Genomic DNA, 21,716 nt, shown 5'->3' with positions numbered 1-21,716 from the left:
TGTTTGTGCGGCACACCCCTGGGCTTAAAAAGGCAATGGGAAGGGGAAAACAGTAGTCGGAAGTTAATCAAGGAGAACTAGCATAGCTGGCAGGTGAAATGTATCAGAATCAGCCAATTACACAGGCAGCAGACCAGCCCAGCCCAGAACACTACTATAAACTATGCAAACACCTTCCCCTCTGTTTTTTTCCATACTCTACACCACCAGTGTATACAAGCGGAGAACTTTTAACAAACAAAACAACAAAATGATAGGGGCTGCAGCAGGCATCATACAACAACATGTGGAAGAGGCTGAGGGTGGTGAGGATGTGAATGCTGTCAACCAACCTACAGTGAGGAGACGGAGAAGAGTGCACAGACCCAGGGTAACCTACCAGGGGCTACATGAGCTGGAGATAGTGGAGCACTATAGGGTGGACAGGGACCTCCTACAGCAAATCGTTGAGCTGTGCCGGCCACGGCTGACACCGAACTGACAGATGGGAACACATTCCACTGGATACCAAGGTATGTGTAGGCCTAGAAATACTAGCCACAGGTACCTCCCAAAGCTATTTCACCAGTTCCTGGATGCCATGTCAGCAAATACCGGTGAGCACATATATTTCCTCAATACCTGTGAGGTGTTGGCCAGCAATATGCATCTCTTCCACTAAATAACAGAATACCCTGAGGTAGTGGGTGCTATAGACTGCACTCACATATGCATCAAAGCACCACCCAGTGATCAGGGTAGGGTCTACATCAACCGCAAGGGCTTCCCCTCCATCAACTGCCAGGTCGTGTGCAATCCCAGGGAATTATAATGAATGTGTGTGCTGGCTGCCCTGGAAGCTATCACAATTCCTACATCTGGCATCTGATGCAGCTGTACCAGAGATTTGCCAATGGGGACATCCCTTACGGTCACCTAGTGGGGGATGCTGGTTATGCACTGGAGCCATGGCTGATGACACCCATCAGAAATGCACACACACCGGAACAAGAACTCCATAATGAGGCACATGCACAGACCAGAGTTGTAATAGAGCGTGTGTTTGGGAGGCTCAAGTCACGGTTCCGGTGCCTGCACACATCCGGTGGAGCCTTGCAGTACTCACCAGCTACATGTACTCAAATTGTTATGGTATGTGCCATGCTACACAATATGATCCTGCAGAAACAGCTGCAGCAGGAAGAGCATGGAGCAGGGCCACACAGCCCCCCACCAATGCCAAGGCCTGCACAGGCACAGAGTGACTCAGAGGAGAAACAACCTGAGCCTGCCCCAGTGGGCAGATGGAGGTGTGTCCAGTATGCCCTGGCCACGGCAATGAGGCAACATATAGCACATACACTGACATACTAGGGACACAGGAAATAACACCTCTCTCTCTGACTCACACATACAGTAAAAGGGATGCCAAACATGACACTACCTGTGCTCAACCATGTATAAGGAGTGTACTATGTGCATCCGACATAGGCAGCACTTCAGCACCATCCTCAATACTAGCACACCCACAGGGTAAGTCAATCAACATACCAATTGCTGAATGGAGTAGAATGTGTCGTTACCTGTATCTATGGTATGGATGTGAGCATGCAAGGGAATCAGGTGGCTGAATGTTATGCCAGCAGATAGTAGACAGCCATAGTGGCACCATGACATCTGTAACAAATACTGGAGCCACCATAATAGCCAGTACTACACAGGGCGACAAAACCCACTGCAGGAAATGTGCTGGGTGACATGTGTGTCCATATGACTCACACATGCCAGTCAGGGAGGTTCACATACCCAACAATAGTCTCAGCCAGCAGGACAGATGTAGACAAACACAAACAGAGGCTGTGCTATGGTGTCTGAGTAATGCCTAGGGGTAACCTCCCCCCCAGGCCTACACAGACAGACTACAGCAGGTCAGGCAGTGGGATGTTAGTTCTGAAGGGTAGGAAGTCAGACACTAATATGTAGGTCAACCAAAGCTAAGACCTGTAGTACACTGATATGCCTCTAGTCAGCATGATAGGTTAGAATACAGAATGAAATGGAGTACCTGACATACCAGTACAGTCATAGCAAATGTGTACAAGTGCCAGGTGTGCAACCCCCATCCTATGTAGACATGTAGAAACAGTCAGGTGTGCCCCCCCCAATCATGTGTAGAAATGTAGAAACAGTCAGGTGTGTGTCCCCTCAACCCTGTGTAGGAATGTAGAAATAGTCAGGTGTGCCCCTTCCCCCAATCCAGCATAGAAATGTAATAACAGTCAGGTGTGCCCCCCCCCAATCCTGTGTAGAAATGTTGAAACAGTCAGGTGTGTCCCCACACAATCATATGTAGACATATAGAAACAGTCAGGTGTGCCCTTTCCCCCAATCCAGTGTAGAAATGTAGTAACAGTTAGGTGTGCCCCCCCAATCCTGTGAAGAAATATAGTTGCATGTATGAGTAGGTGTAATACCAGTGGAGCACAGATGCCCAGAGGTGGCCAAGGTAGCAGGATAGATTGTAGTATTTGCACAATATGCAGGTCTGTGTGTGTTAGGCTGGTGTGTGTTTCATATTGCGTGAGAGTGGTCAGTATGTATGCATGTTGAGGTAAGACCTGGTGGCCATTGCCCACTACTGCTAATGACAGGGACAAGCCCTCACAACTGCAGTGCCAAAGACAATTACCACTAATATAACACATGCTAGCAGTAAGTCATTGTAAATGTATGGTGGTAATATGTGTCACCACCTGAAAGACTGACATGGCATGGCTGTTGGTCTAGATATACAAACAGTACACAGGGGAAAGTACCCCAGACATACAGTATATATTGTGTCACTGTGAAATGGAGACACCCTTGGAATTGTACATACAGGTATGCATCAGATTAACTGGTCCTGTAGTAGGGGAGACCGGTGATGTCTGCCCGAACATGTGCAGATCACAAAGGAGGTAGGACTGATGTATTGGGAAACAGCTGATGTACCTGCACATGCCAGCAGAACTGGAATGCCCCATGCATATCTGTGTGTCAGATGCAAGTAGTGTCCATAGCACACATGCACCCAGCTCACGCAAACACCACCCACAGGTACCTCTCTGGTCATATCCCTGCTGTGGGAAATGGGTACAATATGACCCCCACCTGTATATGGCAATAGCAGAAGAATGCAGCATGCAGTGCAGGTGTCCCATGCAGGTGTGTCCCTAGCTGTAGGTATCACCCTGCCAGCATCCACACCCCCTGATCAAGACTCGGAGAAGGTATTGGCATGAACACCTATCACACCTACCCTGTCACCCACGGGGAATATATTTTATGGTGGTCTGAGACTGTAGGACTGACAGAATGCAATGGCCTGACACATCTGGCCCGCAGCAACACCTAATGGCCCACAGGCCTCTGCCAAAGGCCTGTGTCTCACACGTACTGCCAATGCATGTTATGTTATGGACACCCAAATAACAACATAACACACTCCACATAAGCCATATGCAAGACCATTTGAACAAACCACAGTAACATGTCCACCATGTCCCACTGCATGAACTGTGGACCAACACTAACACACACCTGTGATGGGGTGATACCCTTAGGGAAAATATCAGAGAATGTATGCATAATGTATGGAAGAGGTTAGAATAACAGAGGGGGGATGGGAGCATGGGCAGCATGGAATGTGCATGGTCCAAAACCAAGCTGTGTGCACACACTATCCCTGGCTGCAAACATATAAATGGGTGGCTACACACCTACCTGTACACCACAATAGGGATAATGTCCTGACCCATGGCCCCTGCCTCTGGGTAACCTGTACAAATCTGTACAGCTGTGAGGCATTGCCACAACAAGATAAGGCCATACTGTCATGTCGATGGGTGTACAGATATGGGAACCTCTGCCAGCACTGTACCAAGGTGCTGAACCGGATACACAGACCCAGCAGCAAGTGTCTGCAGCTCCCCCTCCAGAATGGCATAACTTACCATGAATACGTGGGTGTCTGCCCACAATACCAGACACAGCTGCAGTCACCCTTGTCCCCCAAGACATCACTGTGAGCAAGAACGTCCACCTGACAGTACATGAGGACAGAGAACATCACAGTGTATAATAGTACACATGTCTGAATATCTCTGCTAACAGCAGTACCATGCAGCTGAAGCAGCACAGACACAATCACCTACAGTACTACACACCACCCCCTGCACAGTTTGTCCCCATATTGCCAAATGATCGAGGGATACCCTGCAGAAACAGTTTGCTATCTGTAGGTGTACAACACAAAGGTCTGCACTGGAGTACAAACTACCTGGAATCGATTCACACATTCAATATGGAAGGCCATACTGGGCATGTTCACACACTTAGAAATGAAGGCAATGTCAGAAAACAGCATACTGAAAGGTCATACTGGGCATGGTCATACACTTAAACAAATGAAGCTCATGTCTGCAAACAGCAGTGGACCATACATATCTGGCATTTGCAGATGTTAGTGCATACACTCCTCAGTATGCACCAGTCGTGCCTTGCACACACAGTGGTTAGGAATACAGACACATATCCAAGGACAACACATTATAATAAGCCAAAAGTACCTGTACATAGATGTGTGGAAGAGAGTGACTGTGACAAGGAGCCATCCATTATGAAGCCTGTCCCACCCAGCACACAGCCAAATGGCTACAACCACATGAAGTGTAAAAGTCACTCACTGTAGACATTAGTCACTGGTATCTGTCAGCATGACAGACTATGTGGTGCAAGTGCTAGCTGTGCAACATGACTCTATAAGGAAGTAGTCATCTAGCAGCTGTATACACGTACCTGTGGAATATAACCCTGCATGCGCCCGCATGTGGTGTCTCTAAATGAATGGGTTATGGGCCATGCACACCACACTGCCCTCCCCATAGCCCTGTTATGACAAGCCTGCTGAAGTCATCCACTTTGAAATACACCTTTGGGAAAGATGTAACCCAGTAATCTCCGTGGTGCATCATATAACTGCATACTGCTGTAGTGTGATAAACTAGTTAGGTAGGAGTTCTAATCCCAGACATGGCAACTGTGTGTGTGTGTGTGTGTGTGTGTGTGTGTGTGTGTGTGTGTGTGTGTGTGTGTGTGTGTGTGTGTGTGTGTGTGTGTATGTGTAGAGTGCAATGCTTTTTAGGCTAGTCACACTACAATTCAAATGCCCTACTTTGGCAAGGCAGCTGATGTCATTCACTGTGAAATACACCTTTTGGAAAGCTGCAGCCCAGTAATCTCCGTGGCACTTCCTATAACTGTGTACTATTGTAGTGTGATAAACTAGTTAGGTAGGAGTTCTAATCCCAGACATGGCAACTGTGTGTGTGTGCCTCTGTCTGTGTAGAAAGTAATGCTTTTTAGGCTAGTTACACTCACTACAATTCAAATGCCCTAATTTGGCAAGGCTGCTGATGTCATTCACTGTGAAATACACCTTTCAGAAAGATGTAGCCCAGTAATCTCCAAGCTGTAGACCAATAATCTCTGTGGCACATCCTATAACTGTGTACTGCTGTAGCATGATAAACTAGTTAGGTAGGAATTCTAATCCCAGATATGACAACTTTGTGTGTGTGTGTGTGTGTGTGTGTGTGTGTGTGTGTGTGTGTGTGTGTGTGTGTGTGTAGAGAGCAATGCTTTTTAGGCTAGTCACACTCACTGCAATTCAAATGCCCTACTTTGGCAAGGCTGCTGATGTTATTCACTGTGAACTATACCTTTTTAAAAGCTGTAGCCCAGTAATCTCCATGGCGCTTTCTATAACTGCATACTGCTGTAGTGTGATAAACTAGTTAGGTAGGAGTTCTAATCCCAGACATGGAAACTGAGTGTATGTTTCTATGTCTGTGTAGGAAGCAATGCATTTTAGGCTAGTCACACTCACTGCAATTCAAATAACCTACTTTGCCAATCCTGCTGATGTCATTCACTGTAAAATACACCTTTGGGGAAGAAGTACTCCAGTAATCCCCGTGGCCCGTCCTATAGCAGCTTCATGCTGTAGTGTGATATAGAACTCTGGTAGGGTTTCTATTCACACACATGGCAGTTGTGGATGTTTTTGTGTGTGTTTCTATGTCTGTGTAGGCAGCAATGCATTTTAGGCTAGTCACACTCACTACAATTCTAATGCCCTACTTTGGCAATCTTGCTAATGTCATTCACTGTGAAATACACGTTTGGGGAAAGAGTACTCCAGTAATCCCTGTGGTGTGTCCTATAACAGCTTCATGCTGTAGTGTGATATAGAACTCTGGTAGGGGTTCTATTCCCACACATGGTAGTGTTGGATGTTTTGTGTGTGTTTCTATGTCTGTGTAGGGAGCAATGCATTTTAGGCTAGTCATACTCACTACAATTCATATGCCCTACTTTGGCAATTCTGCTGATGTCATTCACTGTGAAATACACCTTTGGAGAAAGAGTACTGCAGTAATCCCCGTGGTGCATCCTATAACTGCATAGTGCTGTAGTGTAATAAATTAGTTATGTAGGAGATCAAATCCCAGACATAACAGGTGTGTTGTGTGTGTGTCACTGTTTGTCATTTGTATCCTGTGGGGAGGTGGTTGTGAATGTGTAACAACTGGACTCAATGTGCAGCAGGTTTTGCTAATTTCTTATATGGTGGCCCTAGTATATATGTCAATGTCCACTGTACAGAGATAACAGATGTGAAATAGCAGAGAGGCTGGGGTGCAAATCCATACCCCTACATGTGGCATCAAGACCAGGCAAACAAAGTTAGCAACCTTTGTATTACCCAGAGACCAGTCAACCCATGTCTCATACACACACACACTTGCCTAGGCAACAGCCACTATGTTGGTAGTACCCTGCATATTGCCCACTGATAGTAACCATGGTGTGATTGCAGTGGGCTACAGAGGGCATGGCACCCTGTCCATCAGTCCAATAGGTACGTACATGCCTACAGTGCACCTTCACCATGTTCCCCACTGGACACCTGCAGCACCTGTGGTGCCATCAAATGTGACCCACAAAGGACATACCATGCCTAAAAAACATGCCTTGTATGGACAGATGCCATTGACACCAGGGAATACTGGTATCATGCTATCAGTGTAGGTGCAGGGTCAACCTGCTGTCCATTAACAGTTCCTACCACATGAGGCACATGAGGTCAGGACTGGCACATCTGATGATATCAATCTGTGTATACAACGTGGGCCAGACACCCCAGGTACAGTTCCACATGTCACTGTACATCCGTGTGGGAGGTGTGCACATCCCAGACACCATCCATGTCATGGACTAAGGAACACATACATGGCAAGCAATGCACAGCATTGGCAACATGCAATAGTCACCCAGGTGACTGGATGGTGAATACATTACCCACCTGTGTGGGCAAATCCAGACACTACACCTCTGATCCACAATGCAGACCATTGTCATGTGGGCTGATGCCAAGGTATACCCATTACCTAGCGTTGTATAACCATCTGGCACAGTCGACCACTACACACCCGTAAAACAATGCACCCATGCACGTCAGTACTGGTACTGATGTCTGTGTGTGTGTTGTATGATGCGTATGACCATATTCACACTCACTACAATCCCCATTGACATACTGTAGCATTCTGTCTGATGTCAGACACCTCCATATACCCGTTGCCCATATAACCTCCGTATGACCCCTGTGGTGCATGTGATACCTGCACAGTACTGTGTTGTGGCAATCTCACTAGTGTTGAATTGTATTCCTGGGCCTGCCAAGTGTGTCAATGTGTGTGCATCCCTGTGAGAATGTGGCTGTGTTAACACTGACACCTATTCATGCAGACAGCCACGTGTACTACACCTACCATATAGCTACCATCTCCCTGTTGCAGATGTCACTCACCATCACATATACGTTTTGAGGGCTCCTCAACATGTAACCTATGTGGCAGATCCAATAACTGCATAGACATGTGATAGCACTACATAGTCGTCAGGGGGTTGATACACTGTACTGGTAGGTGTGTGACACAAACATGTTTAAGTTTTGCTCTCCCACCCCTCCCTGGCTTTTCTTTGCCTCTGTCTGCCTCTCTCACTCCCTCTCTGATGGATGTGGAGACTTACACCTGCTTTGCTTAGGCAGCAGCATGTGTATTTTAAGTGATGCTCATGATCAGCTGATGGTCTCTGCATGAATTGCAGCCCTCCTCTAGCTAATTGCATGTGGAACAGCTGTGGTAACATTCCCATAGCCAATTGCATGGAAACATACTCCAATATCTAGAAACATCATGTTTGTGTTGGGCCTTTTCATTCCCTGTGAGCAGGAACTCGATCTGTTGTTTGGCAAACAACATCTCAGATGGATTGGGGATTTACTTCTAACAACATACACTGTGGAAACAGGCCAACACACAGGAGGGAGATGTGCCTGACCTGACTATAGACTGTAAGTGCTGCTATACTGCATTTGGAGTAATGTTGGTTTAACAAGGTATGTGTGGATATGGCTGTCCTGCATGTTTTAATACCTGCCATGTCAATGCTATGTTTATGAGGGGAAACCCCCATCTGTAGGGTCATCTGCAAACTGGGCAGTGTGCGGTGCCTTTTGTTTCATGTGTTACCCACAGAACACCTATCTGTGAACTGCAGAAGGTAGTGGGAGGATTGCAGTCTGTAGATGGTGACAGCCATGAGAGTTACTGATTTCATATCTCTCATAGGACATATGTTGCAACAAACCCTGTTACAACAGTAAATGTATGAGGTTATCACAGCAGCATGTCAATATTGGCCCTGTGTATGTGCCTCCAGCCACAACTCTGTCAACCTTTGTGCATATGTCATGCAGTAAGAGGCACATATGTGCTGTACACCATAATTAGTGACATCATATTTGATAACAAGCCAGTGAGATATCAGACTGCTACACATGTTATGTATAGTAGGGGTTATAGTTGATGACATAACCTGGGCATTCTGTGGTTGTGTGTACAGTACTGCCTGTGTACTTATGGTGATTGTCAACAGTGTGTGTATTGTTAATATGTACCTTGGCCTGTGTACAGACGACTGTGGTAGATATCATTGTTCTTGGTGCTGTTGTATCTGATGTTATATGCTGCTCAACTGTATGTTACCCTATTGGCTTACATGTTTGTAGGGCCATACACACACATGTCCCATACCACAGACAGACATCGGACCACACTGTGTGAGTGGCACATATGAGGATGGTGTTGAACAGATAGTCCATATACTGTAATATTACTCTAGGCTGCGGCTGTGTTCACATTGGTTGTGGTTAAGCACTGTCACACAGGTATATGTAACCCTGTGCTGTGACATGCCTGTAGAGCCTGCTATATATGCAGGTACATGTGCACTCCCTCATAGGAAATGCAGGCCAGTGTTGAGCCAGTCTGCCTGTAGCCTGCACAGTGCTTTGTTACATGCCTAGCAGCTTAGTGTACTTACCCAGTGAGATGTCATATCCATATACTTGCCAGATGTACTGCTGCCGGGCCACCATAACAGTCATGTATGTCAGACAGAGCAGTGGGATGCTGTACAGATGTATATCAATATCTAGTGGGTAGTATGTGGCCATAGCACCTCTGTACAAGCAATTATTATGTGTCAGGACAGACAGGGGTGTGTGACTGCATAACCTATGGAGGCGAATGTATACCAGTAGTTACGTGTTATACCCATCTACATGGCTGTTAACATCCACATTGTCAGGCTTGGTCCAAATTTCTTGCATTAAGGGGTTCTGTGTATATCTCTGGACTGTCCAGAGTGTGTCAGACGGTCCACATATATTGGCCAATATCTCTGCTGCAGTCCACAGGAACATTACCTGCTAGCAGTGGTACTGTACTATGATGTCCTTAGGATGTCTGCCAGTAGCTAATGGTGCACATGTTAAAAGCAGATGTGACCTCCCACACACACCATGTCTGTGAAGACAATCCCTATTACAGTAGCAATAGTCCACAAATATACCTGCTATATATACCTGACATCCCCTTGCACTACGAAGTTGGAACTACAGTGGCTGAGGTACAGCTACACTCCAAGTTCAGGACATATGATGAAAATATATGTATATATAATTATCCAGATATCTATATAGATATAAACACATATACATATTGATGTACATAGATAGATATGTATATGTACATAGATATACATATAAACACTTGGATATATACATATACAGAGCATTATATGTCTACACATATACAGATAGAGATACATATGCAAATATACGTATGTATATCTACATATATATTGACAGTAGTAGGTATATCAGAATGGGTTACCCTTAGTATGTCGACAGCCCACTACATCGAATTCCACTTCACTGACACAGCAGAACATCGACAAATGAAGAGCTGAAGATTCCCGCATGGTAAGTTACCGTTTGGCCACCCAGAACTGAAAAACTGCCGTTAAACTGTCTACACACTTAATATTCCAACTTTGAGAATGCACTGCCGCGGGGGTATGGGGAAAAATTCAGGTGGATAGACAAACAGTAACTTACCGTGCAGGAAATTTTGGCTCTTCATTTGTCGATGTTCTGCCATGTCGGTGAAGTGGAATTCAATGTAGTGGCCTTTCGACATACTAAGGGTAACCCATCAGAATAGATATGCATGCACATATAGTTATAGATATCTACATATATACCAACATAACTAGGCATATCTGTGCACATAGGATGTGCATACATACACAGCTATATATACATATATCTATATCTATATATACATATATGTATATCTATATATATATATATATATATATATATATATATATATATATATGTACATACGAAGAGATGTACACATGGCCATATATATGTTGCACTATACAGACATAATTATGAGTATACATGTGTATGTGCATGTAGACATATATAGACCTATTATATGTATATAACCATATTCCTGTCATGTGTAAACCTCACGGTTGTGTATACCCTCCCAGATGTATCTCACTGTATGTATCTGCTATGTGTACATTATGATAAAACAACATATATGATGTAACAGTCATATCAATAACAAGCACTACACAATTTAGGAAGTAAAGACAATTTTTTAAGACTACACAATATGTGTATTTACAGCTATACTGGTAAAACAATAGCTGCCTTCACAGTGGTCATGGCATAGTGGTTAAGTGTTGTGACTGTAGTGTACAGGGCCCTGGGTTCAAGACCTGTAAGGGCTGTTCATTTTGCTGCTGGGCAGAATGGATACAGAGTGGTTAAGTCAGTTTTGAGCAGCTTTAAGTGGGTTTGATCGGGTTTGTGCGGAGGTAAGCCATGCTAACTTCTAGTCGTGACACACAGCCCTCGAGCTGGCATAGCAGATCACCAAACTGCTGGTTGAGCTCGCTACACACCACGACCTGGACCTGGCGATGGGTGACAGGTTCCTATCCACGTCTGCTACCAGGGGGATGAGCCCCATCCCCTGAGGTGGTTCCACATGAAGGTGGTGCAGGACCAATGGACGAGGAGGTCCCGGGTTGGGCCCCAGATGTCCTGGTGCCTGGTGCCACAGCCAGCTGAGGTGGGACAGGTAGGTCCACTGGGACCGGCCTTCTCAAACGTGCTATAGTGTTTAGATTTTATCATTATATGTGGGTTAGTAATAGTCAACACATTCCAGGGTTAGGCATAACAGCATGCATAGATATTCCCATTAACCCAGACACCAGGTACGGAACAGTTGCATAACAAACGGAACACAAGCATATATGGGACCACAATGGTAATAACTAGAGCATGTAGGTACATTGATGCACCATGCTCCCAATGTTGGAATAATTCAATATAGCACATGCATGGAAACAAATTTAAATATTTATCAACCAATAGGACATCATCAGAACATAGCTACCATCTCCCTGTTGCAGATGTCACTCACCATCACATATACGTTTTGAGGGCTCCTCAACATGTAACCTATGTGGCAGATCCAATAACTGCATAGACATATGATAGCACTACATAGTCGTCAGGGGGTTGATACACTGTACTGGTAGGTGTGTGACACAAACATGTTTAAGTTTTGCTCTCCCACCCCTCCCTGGCTTTTCTTTGCCTCTGTCTGCCTCTCTCACTCCCTCTCTGATGGATGTGGAGACTTACACCTGCTTTGCTTAGGCAGCAGCATGTGTATTTTAAGTGATGCTCATGATCACCTGATGGTCTCTGCATGAATTGCAGCCCTCCTCTAGCTAATTGCATGTGGAACAGCTGTGGTAACATTCCCATAGCCAATTGCATGGAAACATATTCCAATATCTAGGAACATCATGTTTGTGTTGGGCCTTTTCATTCCCTGTGAGCAGGAACTCGATCTGTTGTTTGGCAAACAACATATCAGATGGATTGGGGATTTACCTCTAACAACATACACAGTGGAAACAGGCCAACACACAGGAGGGAGATGTGCCTGACCTGACTATAGACTGTAAGTGCTGCTATACTGCATTTGGAGTAATGTTGGTTTAACAAGGTATGTGTGGATATGGCTGTCCTGCATGTTTTAATACCTGCCATGTCAATGCTATGTTTATGATGGGAAACCCCCATCTGTAGGGTCATCTGCAAACTGGGCAGTGTGCGGTGCCTTTTGTTTCATGTGTTACCCACAGAACACCTATCTGTGAACTGCAGAAGGTAGTGTGAGGATTGCAGTCTGTAGATGGTGACAGCCATGAGAGTTACTGATTTCATATCTCTCATAGGACATATGTTGCAACAAACCCTGTTACAACAGTAAATGTATGAGGTTATCACAGCAACATGTCAATATTGGCCCTGTGTATGTGCCTCCAGCCACAACTCTGTCAACCTTTGTGCATATGTCATGCAGTAAGAGGCACATATGTGCTGTACACCATAATTAGTGACATCATATTTGATAACAAGCCAGTGAGATATCAGACTGCTACACATGTTATGTATAGTAGGGGTTATAGTTGATGACATAACCTGGGCATTCTGTGGTTGTGTGTACAGTACTGTCTGTGTACATATGGTGATTGTCAACAGTGTGTGTATTGTTAATATGTACCTTGGCCTGTGTACAGATGACTGTGGTAGATATCATTGTTCTTGGTGCTGTTGTATCTGATGTTATATGCTGCTCAACTGTATGTTACCCTATTGGCTTACATGTTTGTAGGGCCATACACACACATGTCCCATACTACAGACAGACATCGGACCACACTGTGTGAGTGGCACATATGAGGATGGTGTTGAACAGATAGTCCATATACTGTAATATTACTCTAGGCTGTGGCTGTGTTCACATTGGTTGTGGTTAAGCACTGTCACACAGGTATATGTAACCCTGTGCTGTGACATGCCTGTAGAGCCTGCTATATATGCAGGTACATGTGCACTCCCTCATAGGAAATGCAGGCCAGTGTTGAGCCAGTCTGCCTGTAGCCTGCACAGTGCTTTGTTACATGCCTAGCAGCTTAGTGTACTTACCCAGTGAGATGTCATATCCATATACTTGCCAGATGTACTGCTGCCGGGCCACCATAACAGTCATGTATGTCAGACAGAGCAGTGGGATGCTGTACAGATGTATATCAATATCTAGTGAGTAGTATGTGGCCATAGCACCTATGTACAAGCAATTATTATGTGTCAGGACAGACAGGGGTGTGTGAATGCATAACCTATGGAGGCGAATGTATACCAGTAGTTACGTGTTATACCCATCTACATGGCTGTTAACATCCACATTGTCAGGCTTGGTCCAAATTTCTTGCACTAAGGGGTTCTGTGTATATCTCTGGACTGTCCAGAGTGTGTCAGACGGTCCACATATATTGGCCAGTATCTCTGCTGCAGTCCACAGGAGCATTACCTGCTAGCAGTGGTACTGTACTATGATGTCCTTAGGATGTCTGCCAGTAGCTAATGGTGCACATGTTAAAAGCAGATGTGACCTCCCACACACACCATGTCTGTGAAGACAATCCCTATTACAGTAGCAATAGTCCACAAATATACCTGCTATATATACCTGACATCCCCTTGCACTACGAAGTTGGAACTACAGTGGCTGAGGTACAGCTACACTCCAAGTTCAGGACATATGATGAAAATATATGTATATATAATTATCCAGATATCTATATAGATATAAACACATATACATATTGATGTACATAGATGGATATGTATATGTACATAGATATACATATAAACACTCGGATATATACATATACAGAGCATTATATGTCTACACATATACAGATAGAGATACATATGCAAATATACGTATGTATATCTACATATATATTGACAGTAGTAGGTATATCAGAATGGGTTACCCTTAGTATGTCGACAGCCCACTACATCGAATTCCACTTCACTGACACAGCAGAACATCGACAAATGAAGAGCTGAAGATTCCCGCATGGTAAGTTACCGTTTGGCCACCCAGAACTGAAAAACTGCCGTTAAACTGTCTACACACTTAATATTCCAACTTTGAGAATGCACTGCCGCGGGGGTATGGGGAAAAATTCAGGTGGATAGACAAACAGTAACTTACCGTGCAGGAAATTTTGGCTCTTCATTTGTCGATGTTCTGCCATGTCGGTGAAGTGGAATTCAATGTAGTGGCCTTTCGACATACTAAGGGTAACCCATCAGAATAGATATGCATGCACATATAGTTATAGATATCTACATATATACCAACATAACTAGGCATATCTGTGCACATAGGATGTGCATACATACACAGCTATATATACATATATCTATATCTATATATACATATATGTGTATATATATATATATATATATATATATATATATATATATATATATGTGTGTACATACGAAGAGATGTACACATGGCCATATATATGTTGCACTATACAGACATAATTATGAGTATACATGTGTATGTGCATGTAGACATATATAGACCTATTATATGTATATAACCATATTCCTGTCATGTGGAAACCTCACGGTTGTGTATACCCTCCCAGATGTATCTCACTGTATGTATCTGCTATGTGTACATTATGATAAAACAACATATATGATGTAACAGTCATATCAATAACAAGCACTACACAATTTAGGAAGTAAAGGCAATTTTTTAAGACTACACAATATGTGTATTTACAGCTATACTGGTAAAACAATAGCTGCCTTCACAGTGGTCATGGCGTAGTGGTTAAGTGTTGTGACTGTAGTGTACAGGGCCCTGGGTTCAAGACCTGTAAGGGCTGTTCATTTTGCTGCTGGGCAGAATGGATACAGAGTGGTTAAGTCAGTTTTGAGCAGCTTTAAGTGGGTTTGATCGGGTTTGTGCGGAGGTAAGCCATGCTAACTTCTAGTCATGACACACAGCCCTCGAGCTGGCATAGCAGATCACCAAACTGCTGGTTGAGCTCTCTACACACCACGACCTGGACCTGGCGATGGGTGACAGGTTCCTATCCACGTCTGCTACCAGGGGGATGAGCCCCATCCCCTGAGGTGGTTCCACATGAAGGTGGTGCAGGACCAATGGACGAGGAGGTCCCGGGTTGGGCCCCAGATGTCCTGGTGCCTGGTGCCACGGCCAGCTGAGGTGGGACAGGTGGGTCCACTGGGACCGGCCTTCTCAAACGTGCTATAGTGTTTAGATTTTATCATTATATGTGGGTTAGTAATAGTCAACACATTCCAGGGTTAGGCATAACAGCATGCATAGATATTCCCATTAACCCAGACACCAGGTATGGAACAGTTGCATAACAAACGGAACACAAGCATATATGGGACCACAGTGGTAATAACTAGAGCATGCAGGTACATTGATGGCACCATGCTCCCAATGTTGGAATAATTCAATATAGCACATGCATGGAAACAAATTTAAATATTTATCAACCAATAGGACATCATCAGAACAGTGGAGTCATTACATACCGGTTGGGGTGGGTATGTAGTTTATAGCTGGAGATATAGTGGGGGGGTGGGAAGATGTCAATTAACAACTAGTATATACCTGTAGTCCACATTACTTTCCTAGTCAGTGCTATCTGTACCTTACAAGTATTACTACACTACCCTATAGCCTTAGTTTGAACAGTGATATAGCTGTCATCATCGTTAAACATGAACTGGTTTTACCTGCGGTATACACCTCTTACCTGGTATACCTGTGGAGGAAATGTTTGTTAACACTAACAGTTTCTACTCATACTCCCAGATTCCAGGTTGATGTTGTGCACATAGCTGTCCATCTCTTTCTGCACAGACTCTGGCCATGTCTTGACCAAATGCAGGTGTACCAGGACATAGCTAGACTATTGCCCTTTTCAACGTTAGTGACTTACCACACACATATACATGCTTTCCTACACAGTTATATTATGTAGCACAGTGTGTGTGACAGTGATCAGTGATACTTTATTATTCAGAGCAACTGCAACACTCACAATTCCATTCAATACCAGTGTAAACAGTACCAGTACAGGGTATCAAGGTTTTTATTTTTCAGCACAGTGTTCGTATCTGATGTACCTGTGGGAGCAATGTTTGTTAGCCCTACCTGAATGTTGCCACACAAAAAGTTCCAGATTACACATTAGTATTATGCACATACATCTCACTCTGTTACTGTATACACTCTGGTCACAGCTTGACAACATGGGGGTGTAGATAGCACATACTTGGCTTATTACTCTCATAACAGTTTTGGGAGATGCTACAGTGACATGTTTGTTCTCATAGATGTGTGACAATCAGTTGTATTCCCTGTTTGCTGCCTAAACATCTGGGATCATCCCACAGACTTCCTAGGGGGACAGGGTGACAGGCAGCAGATATGGGATCATATACTGGACATTTTGGTCTTAACTGTACAGTTGTGGGGTATGATTCTGTATGCAGCCTACTTCCACTCCAAGGATTCAGACCATGGCTGTGTCTGCTACAACCTAAACACTGTCCATCAGAGTTGTGTGTGCTATATAGATATTGCTGTATATCTCCTATCTGCTTTGTCTTATAATTCTCCTGTGGTTTTGCATTCTGACCTTGTATTACAACACTCTTATACAGAATTTCCTAGACAGCTATATTTTGTAGGACAGTGTGGGCAACAGTGATGAGTAATACCTTATTATTCAGAGCAACTGCATCAGTCACAATGCCATACAATACCAAAGTAAACAGTACCAGTACAGGGTATCATTCTTGTATTTCTGGGCACAGTGTTGGTATCTGACAGACCTGTGGGAGAAATGTTTGTTAGCACTACCTGAATGTTGCCACACACAGTGCCAGATTCCACATTACTATTATGCACATATATCTCACTCTGTTACTATACACACTCTGGCCACAGCTTGATAACATGGGGTGTAAATGGGACATACGTGGCTTCTTACTCTCATAAGGTTTTGGGGAGTTGCTAATGTGGCAGCTTTGTTCTCATAGATATGTGTCAATCAGTTGTGTTTCCTGTTTGTTGCCTATATGTCTGGGATCATCCCACTGATTTCCCAGGGGGACAGGTTGACAGGCAACAGATATGGACCACTTTACTGGACATTCTGGACATATCTGTACAGTTGTGGGGTATGATTCTGTATGCAGACTACTACCACTGCCAGGATTCGAACCATGGTTGTGTGTGCTAAAGATACAACAGTTCATGTCTCAGTTGCATGTGCTATTCGGGTTTTATCTGCCTTTTCCTTGTTTTCTGTCTATGTGTCTCTAAGTTGTACTAAATGGCCTCTGGGGGATTACACCAGTCATATACAGGCATTCCTACACATTCTATTTATGGTGCACATAAAGCAGCACTGGCCAGAACTTATTCACTACATTACATACTTGCTGCGTATTGTTACCATAAGTTAAGGACAACCTAACCTTATTGTCAGTTACATTACTTGTATTGCACTTCCTAGAAGTATATGAACGGTTAAAAAATGGTTTGCTCTTATCAGGGCGTAACATGGCAACTTCACCCAAAATATCATCTAATGCTTGTTCCCTATAGCCCCTAGCAAGAAAGTCATCTTTCAAACTGGACATTGCTTCTTTACATTCATCACCATTAGTATGCAATCGAGACATTCTAAGGTACTGACCTTTAGTAATATTATTAAAGATATGTCTAGGATGCATACTATTATAGTGTAAAAATGCATTTTTCCTACAAGGTTTCCTATAAAGTGAGCTACTAATAATACCATCAAACAGCATAATCCTAGTATCTAAAAATCAACAAAGGTTTGTGAATGATTCAATACAAATTTAAAACAGTCACTAGAAGTTTCACAAAATTCAAAAGATGTAATTCCAAGCCCTCTCACAAAATAAAAAATGTAATCCACGAATCTTTTATAGTATAGTAGCCGTGAGGAAAACATATAGTTAGAGAGGACAGCAAAGTGCTCCCAGTCCACCAACACAAGGTTGGCGTAACTGTTAGCGCATGGAATCCCCATCAATACACACTTTTTGTCTATATATAACATCATCAAATAAAAAGACATTATTAAACAAAATAATATCCATTGATATACTAATGCAATCAATTAACTCATGAGAGTAATCAGTATTAGTCATTAAAAACCTCTTTAGAGATGTAATACCCATATTATGAGGTATTATTGTGAACAGTGTCTGTATATCCATGGTAGCCAAGATAATATTATCAGAAAATAATCCATGTGCCCTGGTAAAATCACACAAAGTGCTCAAAAAATGTTCTGTATCTTTCAAGACTGTATCTTCCTTCTCCAAAGGTTTCTTTAAATGATTTTCAACAAAAATAGATATACATTCAATGGCCCAGCCTCTACCTGACACTATAGGATGAAGGGGTGAGTCAAATAAAGATTTGTGCATTTTAGGCAAACCATGGATAATCGGTATCAGGGGTTCTGATACCAACATAAAGTCATATAAAACTTTATCTATAACTTGTTCCATTAATAATACATCAAATGTTCATGAATACCTCTAATAATCATATTCAATTCACTTTTTGTAATATGTTCATAGGTATTAACATCACTTAACATTTGAGTCATAGCCATATTATAATAAACAGTGTCCAGGACCACAATGGATCCCCCTTTGTCAGCCGGACGTATAGTTAGTTCATTGTTAGTGCGCAGTTCTTGCAAAGCCAAAAACTCATCATGAGTCAGATTATAAAAATTATTTCTCTTCATATCAGCTTTAAAGAGCTCTTTCTCTACTATTTTAACAAATGTCTCTAACACAGGATGTAGCTGCGGTACAAACATACTGATGCATTTAAGAGGAACAGCTGCTATTTGTTGTTCATCAAATACCAACTTTAAAGCAATGTTTCTGACAAAAAGCTTGATATCAAGTACGACATCTTCAATGGAAACTGGTCGAGAGGGTACAAAACTAAGACCCCTATCCAGTAAACTTACTTGTGCTGTTGTAAGCGAGCAAGAAGAAAGATTATACACTAATGAGAGTCTTCTTGCGGTTGTTCTCCTCTACGACATACTCGCTCTCTTGTGAAAGTTTCCGCCTCTTCCATCCCAAACTGGAGCTCCACCCCCTGTTCAGTGGTTGCGGAAACCTGAAAGGGGCAGGAAAATTTGAGAAGACATTATCCAGGGCCGTATGAATATTAGTGTCCTTATGTCTACCTCCACTCAGTGAATGAGGAACATCAATTGATTCCATGGGCAATGAAATATTTTTGGATACATCACATGAAATTATATTAGTTGTAGTCGAAATGCTAATAGTGGCTTCTATTGGTTGTTGCACATGTTGCAAAGATAAATGCTGTAGCTGTTCAGCACCAGCTGAGGAAACATGGCCAGTAGATGTATTAACTGTCCGTTCGGACCCCCGAGGCCACACAAAAATGTGGCCTTGCTGGAAATCTGCCATATCCCTTGCTAGTTGCCTTTTCTTTATCATTTGTTGCCTGTCATCATATGCCAGAACATTCAAAAGTACATTATCAATTTCTGCCAGGTGAATAGATTCATTAAACTTAGAATACAGATCCATTTGCATTTTCTCAAACTTATCACATAATTCCTTCTCTTGTGGGGCAAAAAAATCATTAAGCAGCCGCATATAATTAAAGCTCAGTTCAACATTTAACATCTGCCAGCGTTTCAGCAAAATGGGATATGTGTTACCATAGGTGGGCATGTGGAGAACCCGCAGGCCCCTAGGTATCACCTTTTGGTGCAGGCAAGCCTCCATATGGAGATGTTGCCACTGCATTCTTTTTAGCTTAAACAATCTATTCTCAAACTCCTTCAATAATTGTTTAAACATACCCCAATCACAAGGTTCCTCATCAGATTGGTAAAAACAAATCCCAGAAGAGGATTTACTTCCAAGTTCAAGAGCTGTTTAAAGCGTTGCTGGTTAGGTACATCTTTACTGGGACAATAGCCCAATTCAATGTCAACTTGCTCAGCCATGTGCTGTTTGGATATCTAAAGAAACAAATAACAGGATAAAGAATATGTCCAAACAAGCCAAAGTTGCCCAGCAGAAAAGTATAATATCAAAGTCACAAACAAACCAGGTGTCCACCAAAGCTGTTATCTTAAAAGACTTTAATGAAAGACAGAGGATAAGCACTTTCACACATAGTGTGCTTCATTAGATCCATAACATTAAAATAAATGAAAAGCATTATATAGTACAACATATAATAAGCAGCCAATCAAAAAGCCTTCTCAATTACTGACATATTTTTCTTTCCTTAAGGACAGGATTTAAAGGTACAGCAGCATTAATGCCAGGCAGCTTATCTGCCTGCAGTCTAACTATCCATTTAGTCTCAGCAATCTCAAGCTTATTATACACTATAATAGTATGCATCCTAGACACATCTTTAATAATATTACTAAAGGTCAGTACCTTAGAATGTCTCGATTGCATACTAATGGTGATGAATGTAATGAAGCAATGTCCAGTTTGAAAGATGACTTTCTTGCCAGGGGCTATAGGGAACAAGCATTAGATGATATTTTGGGTGAAGTTGCCATGTTGCGCCCTGATAAGGGCAAACCATTTTTTAACCGTTCATATACTTCTAGGAAGTGCAATACAAGTAATGTAACTGACAATAAGGTTAGGTTGTCCTTAACTTATGGGAACAATATGCAGCAAGTATGTAATGTAGTGAATAAGTTCTGGCCAGTGCTGCTTTCCGATGACAGAATTAAAGGGATTGTTGGAGACAAGCCCTGTTACACTTTTAAAAACAATCTATCACTTAAGAGACAGCTTTGCTACAAGTCCACATTTGAATCTTCTACTGTATCAGACCATAATGGTAGATTATGTAAAGCTTGCTGTTATATTTCTTCTGTGATTGATTTCCAACACCCCACTAATGATTTTTTGTTTATACCAAGATTTTCTGCAGACGGCAGGTCTAAAGGCTTGATTTATTTAGCCAAGTGCAGGCATTGCACTTCATTTTATGTGGTAAAAACAGAATGTTGAAAGAACGGATTTTGCTGCATTTAGGCGACATTAGATGTAAGAATCTCCTTAATGCCTTGGCTAAGCATGTATAATCACAACCTGGACATAGCTTTGAATTCAGTGAATTACAACTTGTGCATATGAATAAAAAGGGGGTGATTTTAATAATAAGCTTGAGATTGCTGAGACTAAATGG

This window comes from Protopterus annectens, chromosome 7.part1, assembly GCF_019279795.1.
Source record: "Protopterus annectens isolate FY-2018-M chromosome 7.part1, PAN1.0, whole genome shotgun sequence".
Taxonomy (NCBI): Eukaryota; Metazoa; Chordata; order Ceratodontiformes; family Protopteridae; genus Protopterus; species Protopterus annectens.
This window is presented reverse-complemented; position numbering follows the sequence as displayed.